This window comes from Neomonachus schauinslandi, chromosome 13 (assembly GCF_002201575.2).
Source record: "Neomonachus schauinslandi chromosome 13, ASM220157v2, whole genome shotgun sequence".
In the NCBI taxonomy this organism is placed as follows: Eukaryota; Metazoa; Chordata; class Mammalia; order Carnivora; family Phocidae; genus Neomonachus; species Neomonachus schauinslandi.
The window spans coordinates 24413422-24424991 of record NC_058415.1 but is presented as its reverse complement, the minus strand read 5'-3'; the positions used below and the strand labels follow the sequence as shown (position 1 = coordinate 24424991).

At 41.3% G+C, this 11570-nt stretch overlaps 1 protein-coding gene across 1 annotated transcript in view; it reads left to right on the top strand.

The window, feature by feature from the left end:
* The window catches only part of FRMD3 (FERM domain containing 3), a 311407-nt gene that overhangs the window by 110577 nt on the left and 189260 nt on the right, over positions 1 to 11570 (top strand). The gene's annotated exons all lie outside the window — the stretch shown is intronic.

Below are 11570 nucleotides of genomic sequence, written 5' to 3'. Positions count from 1 at the left end.
ATTTATTTATTTATTTATTTATTTATTTATTTATTTATTTATTTATTATTTTATTACGTTATGTTAATCACCATACATCATTAGTTTTTGTTTCTGTTTTTTTTTGGTGGGAAATAACTTTTTTTTCTCCTTTTTTTAATATGTTATGTTAATCACCATACATTACATCATTAGTTTTTGATGTAGTGTTCCATGATTCATTGTTTGTGCATAACACTCAGTGCTCCATGCAGAATGTCCCCTCCTCAATACCCATCACCAGGCTAACCCATCCTCCCACCCCCCTCCCCTCTAGAACCCTCAGTTTGTTTCTCAGAGTCCATAGTCTCTCATGGTTTGTCTCCCCAGCCGATTTCTCCCCTTCATTTTTCCCTTCCTGCTATCTTCTTCTTCTTTTTTTTTTTTAACATATAATGTATTATTTGTTTCAGAGGTACAGGTCTGTGATTCAATAGTCCTGCACAATTCACAGCACTCACCATAGCACATACCCTCCCCAATGTCTATCACCCAGCCACCTCATCCCTCCCACCCCCTCTGACTCCAGCAACCCTCAGTTTGTTTCCTGAGATTAAGAATTCCTCATATCAGTGAGGTCATATGATACATGTCTTTCTCTGATTGACTTATTTCACTTAGCATAATACCCTCCAGTTCCATCCACATTGTTGCAAATGGCAAGATTTCATTTCTTTTGATGGCTGCATAATATTCCATTGTATGTATATACCATACCTTCTTTATCCATTCATCTGTCGATGGACATCTTGGCTCTTTCCATAGTTTGGCTATTGTGGACACCAAATCATTTTCTAAAGTGTTGTGCTCTTTTACAGCCCTGCCAGAAATGTATGAGAGTTTCTGGTTGCTCTGAATCCCACCAACCCTTGGAAATGTAAAACTTTAAAATGTTTGACTTTCCCATGGCTAAGAAATGGTATCTTGTTTCTTAATTAGTATTTCCCTGATTACTGATCAGTTGAACATCTTTTCACATGTTTGCTGACCTTATGAGTTTTCTCTTCTGTAAAATGCCTATTTATACTTTTTTTTTTTTTAAAGATTTTATTTATTTATTTGACAGAGAGAGACACAGCGAGAGAGGGAACACAGGCAGGGGGAGTGGGAGAGGGAGAAGCAGGCTTCCCGCCGAGCAGAGAGCCCGATGCGGGGCTCCATCCCAGGACCCTGGGATCATGACCTGAGCCGAAGGCAGACGCTTAACGACTGAGCCACCCAGGCGCCCCTCTATTCACACTTTTTGCCAATTTTTTTTCCTAGACTCATCTTTTTAAAAGGCATAAAGGCACTGAGTAGGGCATATGTACATGTGCCAAAGTTGAAGAGTCAATTTATAATAACATTAATCAACACTTTTATCTGGCAGAAAAATCAAGTTTATTGCCTATACCTAATAGATACCTGTAAAACAGGTGTTGAATGATGAGTATTGAATGAATCAAATATGGGGAGAAAAACAAGCCTGCCATTAAAGATGTACAGTAAGCACTTCAGGGTGATACTGTTCTGAATTGGTATCACACAAGCCTAAGGAGTGTGTGACCTGAATAGCCGCTCTAGATAACTCCTTCAGCAGAAGTCAGCACCTTCCAACCTCCTGGGTTATTGTGACTGAGAGGAAGGTGCTGTCCCTGTGTGATGGAAGCCAGGTGCTTTCCACACCCTGCCTCCAAGGAGGCCCAGGCTTCCTGATTTGTGGAATCACCTTGGCTACTCCAAGCCCATAGTCTTCAGGCCACTCCCATGGGATTCAGATTCCAAGTGTGCAACTGAGGCCTGGGAATTGGAATTTTGAACACATGCTCCAGGCAATTGCCATTTCTGAGTTACTTTGGGAAATGCTGCTCAAGCTCCATTCCCGGAACTGAGATCCAGTGGTGGAGACCCTTTGAGTGCTTTTCCTTTTACTTCTTTGGCACAAATCTAGCTGGGAAGCAATGTAATTAGGGGAAAACAAGGATCTCTAGAAACAAATTTTCTTGGTTTCACATAACCAGCTAAGCTTCACTCTCCAAGTGTTCAAGCTTGTGCCAGATGGCTCTTGGCTCTGTCCAACCTACAGCTGGCCTTGGGCCACCTGACCTCCTTGCTGTCCCTAGGGGCAGGTACAATGGATCGGTCTCATAATTTTCTCCATGGTCCCCAAACCTGTCTCTCCTGCACTGCTGCCAGGCCAGTGTTTTAAATGTTCCCCATGTCAGGCCTTTCAAGGGCTCTCAGGCCTCTTAAGCAAAGACCTAGCTGGGTCCTGGAGTCACAAAGCTCTGCCTGGTGTGGGTTCATCCTTCCTCTGAAGCACTTTCTTTTACCACCTCTTGCCTGTTATTTCTTCTGTGCTTCAGACATGTTGATCTCTACAGTTTGGGAATGTGGGACCATCTCCCTCACACCAGCCATTTTGCTTCTGCTTTTTCCTGTGTCTTAGCTCTCCCCTCCCACTTTCCTCTCTCTCTGCCTAACTCGTCCTTATCCTTTAAAACAATGTTTCTCAGACTTTAATGTGCACACAGATAATCTTGAGGATCTTGCAAAAATGCAGATTCTGATTTAGTTGGTCTGGGGTGGGGCCTGAGATTCTGCATTCCTAGCAAGCTCCCAGGTGCTGCAGGATGTTGCCAAGTCTGGGGACAACACTTTGAGTCATAAGACTCTAAAACTCAGCTGAGGCATCAACTGCTGCTTCCTGAGTTGTAACTGCCCCTCCTTTGTGCTCTTAGCACCTTGGCCAATCTCTGCCATTCTTCTCACACTGTAATAACTGCCTTGTCTATCTGTAAGTTTCTTGGGGGTGGCAATTATGCCCTGTTTATTTTTATTTATATTTGCAGTGCCCAGCATATAGGAGATGCTTAACAAAGACCTGTTAAATAAGCTAATGATTACAATAATCCAGACAGATATTTGTCTGTATTTTGCTATTTGTGGATGTTTCCCTATTGAGGCCAATGACTTGTTGCATTTCCAGATGGCGTCCTATGGCCTGAAGGTTTGGCTCCACTTTCTATAATGCAACAGACCTTCTCAAAGGAGGAGCAGAGGAGTGGGTGGCTAGCTTTGGCATTGGAAGAATTCAACTTTTTTGTGTATAATTTAGGTCAAGATTAGTGGGTTTAAAATTAGCCTGGATTTTGTATTTCCTTTGGATGGGTCAACTCATGCTTGTGAGCACACATGTACACATCTCTTATGGAGTAAGTCTCTGAGATTTAACAGCCTCTTCCTCTTCTAACCACATTCTTCACACAGGTGCCAGGATGGGTTTTCTGAAATGCACATTTGAATTATCCCACTCATGGTGGCTCCCTCTCCCTTCTTTTTTTTTTTTTTTTTTAAAGATTTTATTTATTTGACAGGATGAGAGAGAGAAAGAGCACAAGCAGGGAGAATAGCAGAGGGAGAGGGAGAAGTAGGCTCCCAGGGAGCCTGATGCGGGGCTCGATCCCAGGACCCTGGGATCATGACCTGAGCTGAAGGCAGACGCTTAACAGACTGAGCCACCCAGGTGCCCCTCCCACTTCCTTCTTGAAAAAGTCCAAATCTCCCATCATGGCTCATGAATAGGGTGTTGTCCTTGAATGCCCCCTTTCATTCTCAAGGTGTTGCATTTAGGTGGATGAATGATGACCACCCTACTCCTGCGACCCTTTACTTATTGACCCTGGCCTCTCCCCATGGCCAGTTGTCACGTTCTAGGCTTTAAGCTCTGGCTTCTAATTCTCACAAAGGGGACCTTGTTACCAGTTTACTCTTGCATTTACTATGGACAGTTATTGTGTAAACTAGAGTATATGTCTATTTTGACATATAATTCCTATACATTCTCTAAAACCCAGCAAGCTCAAATAATGAACATAATGATTTCTATTTTCCCTCAGCACTTTTAGTAGAAATCTCTTAATGATCCTATTAATCCTTTAATGGACTGATGGGTGAGGCATTCTACTTGTGGGTCAGGAGTAGTTAGAGAAGGTTGCCAGTCTATAATAGTTATTTTGCCTAACTGATATAGTCACTCTCTTTTCATCTCTTGGTAAACTTGTTTTTCAGTGCTGGTTGGAGCAGTAGCTCAGGACAAATGGATACAGTGTCAGTTGCAAAGCCAGAGAGACCTGGGTGAGCCCCACACAGTTTCTTAATTCCTCTGAGAGTTAGTATTCACACCTGTAAAAATGAAAATAATAAGACCTATTTTGTGTAGGTAGTTATGACGACTAACATGGAAATGTTGAGAAATGCATACCATAGGTAAGACTTTCTCCTTGTTTTCAAAGACTAAATCAACTGAGTTATTCCTGTTTGAAAACAGGGGCAATGCTACAAATATGTTATTTGGTATTACTTGTGGCACTATGTTTTTCTATTGTGATACAGTGTTCTGGTTTTTACTTGGGAGAGCTTCTTTCTTCCCTTTCTGTTACTCTAAATATATTTTACTAATGCAGCCACGCTGAATCCCTGCACACGTCTGACTGCTCCTCTTTGAGTTACCACTGTGTCCGAGATATAAAAGGACTGCTCTTATCTTCTGAAAACAAAGCTGCTTCAATTATATCAGGCCAGGTTTTTTTTTTTTTAAGGAAATCTCCATTGGAGATAGTGGGAATGAAGCAAAGATTGAGATTCAGTGCTCTGAACATTTTGCTGTGAATTTTTGCTGGAAATTCTTAAAACTAGAAAGTGCTAAGGTAGAGAGGCAAGGGAGAAGGCTTTAACAAGCTATGTGTTGTCTGATGTTCATTGTTTTGTAGAACTGCAACTTAAACATAAAAAGTGCTCTTTGTATTAGAGTTGGAAGAACATTTACCATTCAGTCCAAAGGCAGCGTTGAACAGAGTTGCTCTGAATCTTCTCTAACCTCTCAGTGTGGTCCATGGACTGGGACCATGAGCATCACCCAGAGCTTGTTACAAATGTAATCACAGACCCTTCCCAGACCTACTCAATCAGAAGCTTCATTTTAATAAGATCTTCATGAGACTCAAATTTACATTAAAGAAGCTTTGCTCTTGGCCAACGCTGTCCAATAGAACTTTCTATGGTGATGGATATGTACTGTATTTGTGTTATCTAATATGGTAGACACTAGTCATATGTGGCTGAGAACTAGAAATAGGGCTAGTGCAACTAAGGAACTAAGGTTTAAATTACAGTTTATTTTAACTAACTGTAATTTAGACTTAATTAGTCACATGTGTTTTGTAGCTACCAAATTGGGCAGTACAACATGAGATTCTATCAGGTTTTGCTTAAAGGATTCCTCATGATGGTAATATCAGCCCCTATTACTGCCAGGAGATAGTTCTTGCATGCCCAAGGGGTACCACTGAATATTCTGGGGTCCTTGTCCATGACTGTGGTTCTGTGCATAACCCTGGAAAGAGTCTAAGGGCCTCAGCATTGCTGACACACTTTCTTCTCTAGAGGCTCAGGATGGTTAGTTGGTCAGTCTCAGAACTGCATGGGGGAGAAAAAACCTTGACAACCAAAAACATGCACTAAATCAACACAACACTTTGAAAGCTACTCTTTTCTAATTGAGTTATTTCTATTATTTCACAAATCCCTGAAGATTAGAAGACCTATTTCTCAACTTTGCTTCATCTACAATGTATCTTATATTACAAAATATAAGTTGATGCTTTCTATTGGTTTTATTTCTCCTTTAATATTACTCTTCCTTTATAGGGAACTCTAGTTCAAATTATTTTAGTTTTGGTACCTGAAGAGTCTTGAGATTCTTCTGTTTCTATATCTTTGCTCAAGCATACCTTCTCTGCTCTCCTGGCCTGAGCACTGCTCAGGTGAGGGCATCTGCTGCATGAACATCACCTGTGTTACTATGGTGAGTTAAGCAGGTTCTGTACCTTTAAGACTTCTCTTGTTTTTTGCCTCCTCCCTGTTGATCATCTCTAGTCATTATTTCAACTTAAATTCTTTATATCAATTTTGGCAATTCAAAACACTTCCAGCTGTTCCCTGGTGATCCATGGTTAAGCAATGATGTGAACATCTGTTCTAGCTACAATAACCCTTGTATTTCACCCAGTGGAGTTCCGTGACCATCTGACCTCCTCCCCTCCTCCCATGTGACCCCAGGGTTCTGCGGAGGTGAGGAAAATCAGAGAGCCATTGGGTGAATAAACATGAAGCTTGATGTGATAGCAAAGAACTTTTATTCAAAAGTGGAAATATTCAAAATATTAGTTGAATATGATTCAAAAATGGAAATATTGACAAATGTACATTTGATTACATCTCAGAAATATTTTGCCGTCAGGTATAGGGGAGCTTGTCATCTCCTTATATCAATTTTTGTCCTTAAATATTGCCTGACTGATGAGGAGGCACCCACCTTTAGACCTTGAGAGCGGGAAGGGATTGGTGTGATTGTTTCATTGTATGGATTGTTTCTTCCATGGGGCCTCCCTGGGAGTGGCAGAAAAGCCAGTTTAGGAAAACTTGGGTCTCTTGACTTACAGGCCTACAAATGGGCATCAGGGGGTCCATGAACCCCTAAAATTGTGGCAAAGTTTTGTGTATATGTGCAGTGTTAAGACAGAGAATCCAAAGCATTTATTAGAGTCTCAAAAGGTTGCATTACTTGCATCACACTACTCTTGTCCTTTTGAATTCTTCTGATTTGGTGGTTACTTTGACTTTCAACTTTTCAGGTTTAGGATAAGGCATACAGAACACTTGCTAGATCATGATGATAGGGAGAGAAGTTAGCTTTCCACACCATTCTGCCATTGGTGAATCCTGGCTTCCAGGAGGAGAGGGCAGGAATATTGAGCCTATTCAGATGAAACCCATCACCGTGATAACTGTCACCTGTCATTTTATTGATGAGGAGGTGGCAGGCCATCCTATTACTTGAAGTTTAGCTCTTTGAGTAGTTTACAGATTTTGGAGCCTGACAACTTATGCTTGGGGCTCTGATCTGCCACTTCCTGGCTGTGTGACCTCAAGCAAATGATTTATTTCTTCTGCACATCAGCTTCCTCGTATTAAAAATACGGGATCAATCCCTGCTTTGCAGGGCTGTGATGAGGATTCAGTGCAAGGATGCATGTAGAGTGCTGAGCACATAGCAGACCCTTCACAAATGATAACCATTCCCATTACTGTCTGCTGACCATTTCAGAGCTGCTGTATTTCTAGATCCAAAGACACCATTTAGGTTTATCACTATCATAAGCAAAGGGGTGTGTGGCTAAGGAAACAGAATTCCTGGGAAAGCTTACCATCAAGCTGCTGTGGGAATGATTATGGAATATTTGTATTTGTTAATTTGGAGAATGCAGGAGGCAGAAGTATAATGGTCCTTGCTTATAATGTCTGATCTGTGAAGCCAAGTGGTCCACTCTCCACTCTTCAGCCTTTGAGGGAATTCAGAATGATGTGGTGGATTATTCTTTTCTTCACCAGCTTTTCCACTCTCTTTCTATCACCATCCATGAATCACTCCCATCTGCCTTCTGGAATTCCATTTCCTGTGGTAGAGTTTACAGGAAAATAGAGCATATGATCTTATAGGAAGCTAAGTGCTGGCTGGACATATCATTTTGGGAACAGAGTCATTAAGACATTGTGCTTTTGGCAAGCGTGGGTCTGTCTCAAAGGGAGAAATAGGAGAAGGATATGAATTTCTATTTTAGGCCACAGATGAATCTTCACATTAAGGGAACACACAGTTTCTAGTCCATGGTCTGTCTTAGGTTATTTTGTAGCAGAGTTCAACTCACTTCCTCTCATTTCTGAAAGAAAGATGTCTGTAAGATTTGGTGTTAAAGATAGATGAACATTTGCTTTAAAATAATAATAATCATAAAACAAATTCAGATGAAAGAGTTAAGTTGGCTGATGTAAGTACTTAGAATAAGGTGAACACAGAATATGAACCATACACACACACACACACACACACACAATCAGCCACTCATGATCATGAAACCTGTGACAACTTCTCTTGTATGTTACATGCTTGTGAGTCTGGGGACCCATCATAATGCCTGATAAAACTACTCCTAACATGTATTTTCTTCTAAGTCTTCTCCATTCCCAAATTAAAAAGAAGCAATTAAAGCGAAGTCAGCTGTAGGCTTTATTTAAAAGCAACATATATTTCAAAAGTCAGGTTCTCTAGAAATGGAAAACTTCCAATTCAGAATAAAAATTAGCACCGGCTTATGTATCTTGTCACTATCAGAAATCTTATTGTACCCCCAAGTGTACTGAACTGATGGATCCCTTAGGAAATATTTATACGTTTAGACTTAGGTGTTTTTAGTTAATACTCAGTGACTTCCCTCAACAGAGAAGCACTGGTGAAAAGAACCATCTCAATGGGCACTGTTTCTTTCTCACCTGGGAAGAGTTTCTTTCTTAATCACCACCCCTAGGGTTGCTCTCCTTCCTCTCTGTGTGACGTCTGGGAGACTCACTCTGATGAGTGCATTGGTGGTATTTCTACGGCCCCTGGCCCCATCTCTCTTGTCTTGAGTCCCCCTGCAGCTTGCTCCTCCATGTTTTTTGGCCTCATCCACTCTTCCATCCCTGTCCTTACTGGATCCTGCGGTATTAAGTTCCATCATAGCCAGCATCACGCTCAAAGTATGGTCCCAGGCTAGTAGCCTCAGCATCACCTGGTGTGTTAGGCAGAATAATAGCCTCCCAAAGAGGTCTACATCCTAATCCCTAGAACCTGTGAGTTTGTGAAATTATATGGCAATGGGGAATTAAGGTAGCACGTGATACCAGTTTGCTTAGCAGCTGACTTCAAGATAGGGAGAGTGTCTTGGATTATCCAGGTGGTTCCAATGTAATCGTGAGGCTCTTTAAATGTGGAGAAGGGAAGCGGAACAGTCAGTCTTACAGTGATACTATGTGAGAAAGCCTTGCCCAGACATCACTGGCTTTGAAGATGAAAGATGGGGCCCATGAGCCAAGAAATACAGGTGATTTCTTAAAGCTGGAGGAAGCAAGAAAATGGATTCTCCCCTAGAGCCTCTAGGAAGAAATGTAGCCCTACAGAAACCTTGATTTTTTTGCCCAGTGAGATGCATTTTGGACTTAAAGTTCTGAATCCAGAACTATAAGGTAATAAACTTGTGTTGTTATAAATTGCCACACTAAATTTGTGTAGAAACTAATACACCTGGGAACTTAGAAGTGAAAAATTCTAGGATGCCCCCCGCCAGATCTATTGTATCTGAAACTCTGGGGATGGGGCCCAGGAATCTGTGTTCTAACAAGCTCTCTAAGGAACTCTAATGCACCTTAAGTTTGAGAATCTCTGCCTGAGGGTATCTGTTTTTCCCTTGAGGGAATCCATTAGTGGAGGCCACTTGAATGGAGGAGCCTGCTGAGGGAGGCATGGAGCCCTTTACAGGAGGAAAGGAGCTTCCTCCTTGAAACCTAGGCAAGAAAGGGTATATTCAGGCTGCTGTTTGTGTATCCCATTTGTTGTGTATTACAGGAGCTTTGAAGCTTCTATCATTTTGATGTGCAATGATGAAAAATATAGGTTCTGAGTACAGTTGACATATAACATTAGTTTTAGGGGTACAACACAATGACCTGATAATGACTTGATAATTATATGTATCTTGAAATGATCACTACAATTCACATCTGCCTTTAAGGTCTTCCTCTTCCCACTTAATTCAGCAGAAGAGTTTCCTTCTGTTTCTACCTGTGTTTTTGTAACAACCTTGTCTAATAATATCCCACTGCTCTGATCTCTTTGATATTGGGCCTCTCCATCTCTCTTGGCTCTTGTCCCTCAGCCTTGTGAATATCCTGTCTTTCTTATTTTAAATATCCTTCCCCTCCCCTCCAATCTCTCCCCATTCTCCAGCTATTGTGCTGTAGCTCACTCCTTCCTTTTCTTGTCAAGCTTGTTGAAAGCCTAGTCTTCACTTAATGTCTCCTACTCTTGTCTCAGTTGTCTTCAGCCTGCCTTCTGCCCAAGTCTCATTAAAACTGCTCTTCTAGGAAGAAACTTTCACCAGATGTCTTTAACCTACAAATGTAATGCATGCTTTCAGCCTTATTTTATCTCTTTGCAATATGGACATTATGACCCTTCTTGGAACTTTTTTCATGCTCCTTTTCCTTGGTTTTCTGATTGTCTTCTTTGACTTCCTCTGCACATCCCTTAAATGTCGATGTTCTTCAGGACATCCCACAGCACACTTGTTAAAAAAACAAAACAAAACAAGAAAAAATGCATATACTTTCTTTGCAATGCTTTATTCATTCCATGGCTTTAACTGCCTGACTCCCAAATCTGTGTCTCCATTCTAATCCTCTTCTCTGAGCTTCACACCTGTATACTTAAATGTCTCCTAGGTATCTTTACTTGGATATCTGCAGGTGATTTCAGCTAATGGGTTCAAAGTCAAACTCAACACTCACTCTCTCTAAACCTACAAAATAAAAATGTAGGATCAGATGAGTAGTCTTCCAGCTATGGGTTGTGGCCTATTAGTTTGGGAAATAATTTAGAGGGTTGTAATAGTATTAAAACAAACACATCAACAAGCAAGCAAACAAAAAATATATACACAGATGAGTTTATATTCCATTAGCTTACATTCCATTAGCTCCATGAGAGCAGGCAGGGTTTTTGTTTTGTTTAAATCTGTTTTGTTTCCTGTTTTATTTCTAGCATCTAGAACAGTGCTTGGCACATGTACCAACTCTGTATTTGTTGAAAGAAAGAATGTGTACTCCATTGTGGTGTAAAACATGTATCCCATTATGGGTTGTTGTCAAAAAATTTGAAAGCTATTGGACCAGATGAGTTTTAATGTCCCTTTCAACTAAAAAAAATTATAAAATGATTGTTTTTCTTTTGATGCTCAGTTGTTTCTTTTTTTTTAAACCAGTGGCTGAGTGCTTTGCAGAACTCGTTTTTTTTTTTTTTAAAGATTTTATTTATTTATTTGACAGAGAGCGAGAGCGAGAGTGCACAAGCAGGGGGAGTGGGAGAGGGAGAAGCAGGCTCCCTGCCAAGCAAGGAGCCCGATGCAGGGCTCGGTCCCAGGACTCTGGGATCATGACCTGAGCCGAAGGCAGCCGCTTAACCAACTGAGCCACCCAGGTGCCCCTGCAGAACTCTTGTTATTTCCACTTGTGTTCTAAACATTAGAAAGGTCCCCGCAGTGAAAGAAAAGGAGTGGTATTTGATGAATGTGATCAGGAAGATGCTTTGGGCTAGATGAATAGTGTGGTCAGATGGCTGTATGTGGATGCACTATTGAATGGATTGGCTTAGAACACTGGTGATGTGAAACAAGATGGCTGACCAGCTTTTCAAAGAGCTTTTAGAGACCTCCATTAGTTTCCTTAACTTATCACAAGTGGACTTTTTTTTTTTTTTTTTTAAGATTTTTATTTATTTGAGGGAGTGCATGAGCGGTGGCAGGGGTTGGGGGGCCGGGAGGGGGAAGCAGACTCCCTGCTCAGCATGGAGCCTGATGTGGGGCTCTATCTCAGGACCTTGAGATCAGGACCTTGAGATCAGGACCTTGAGATCAGGACCT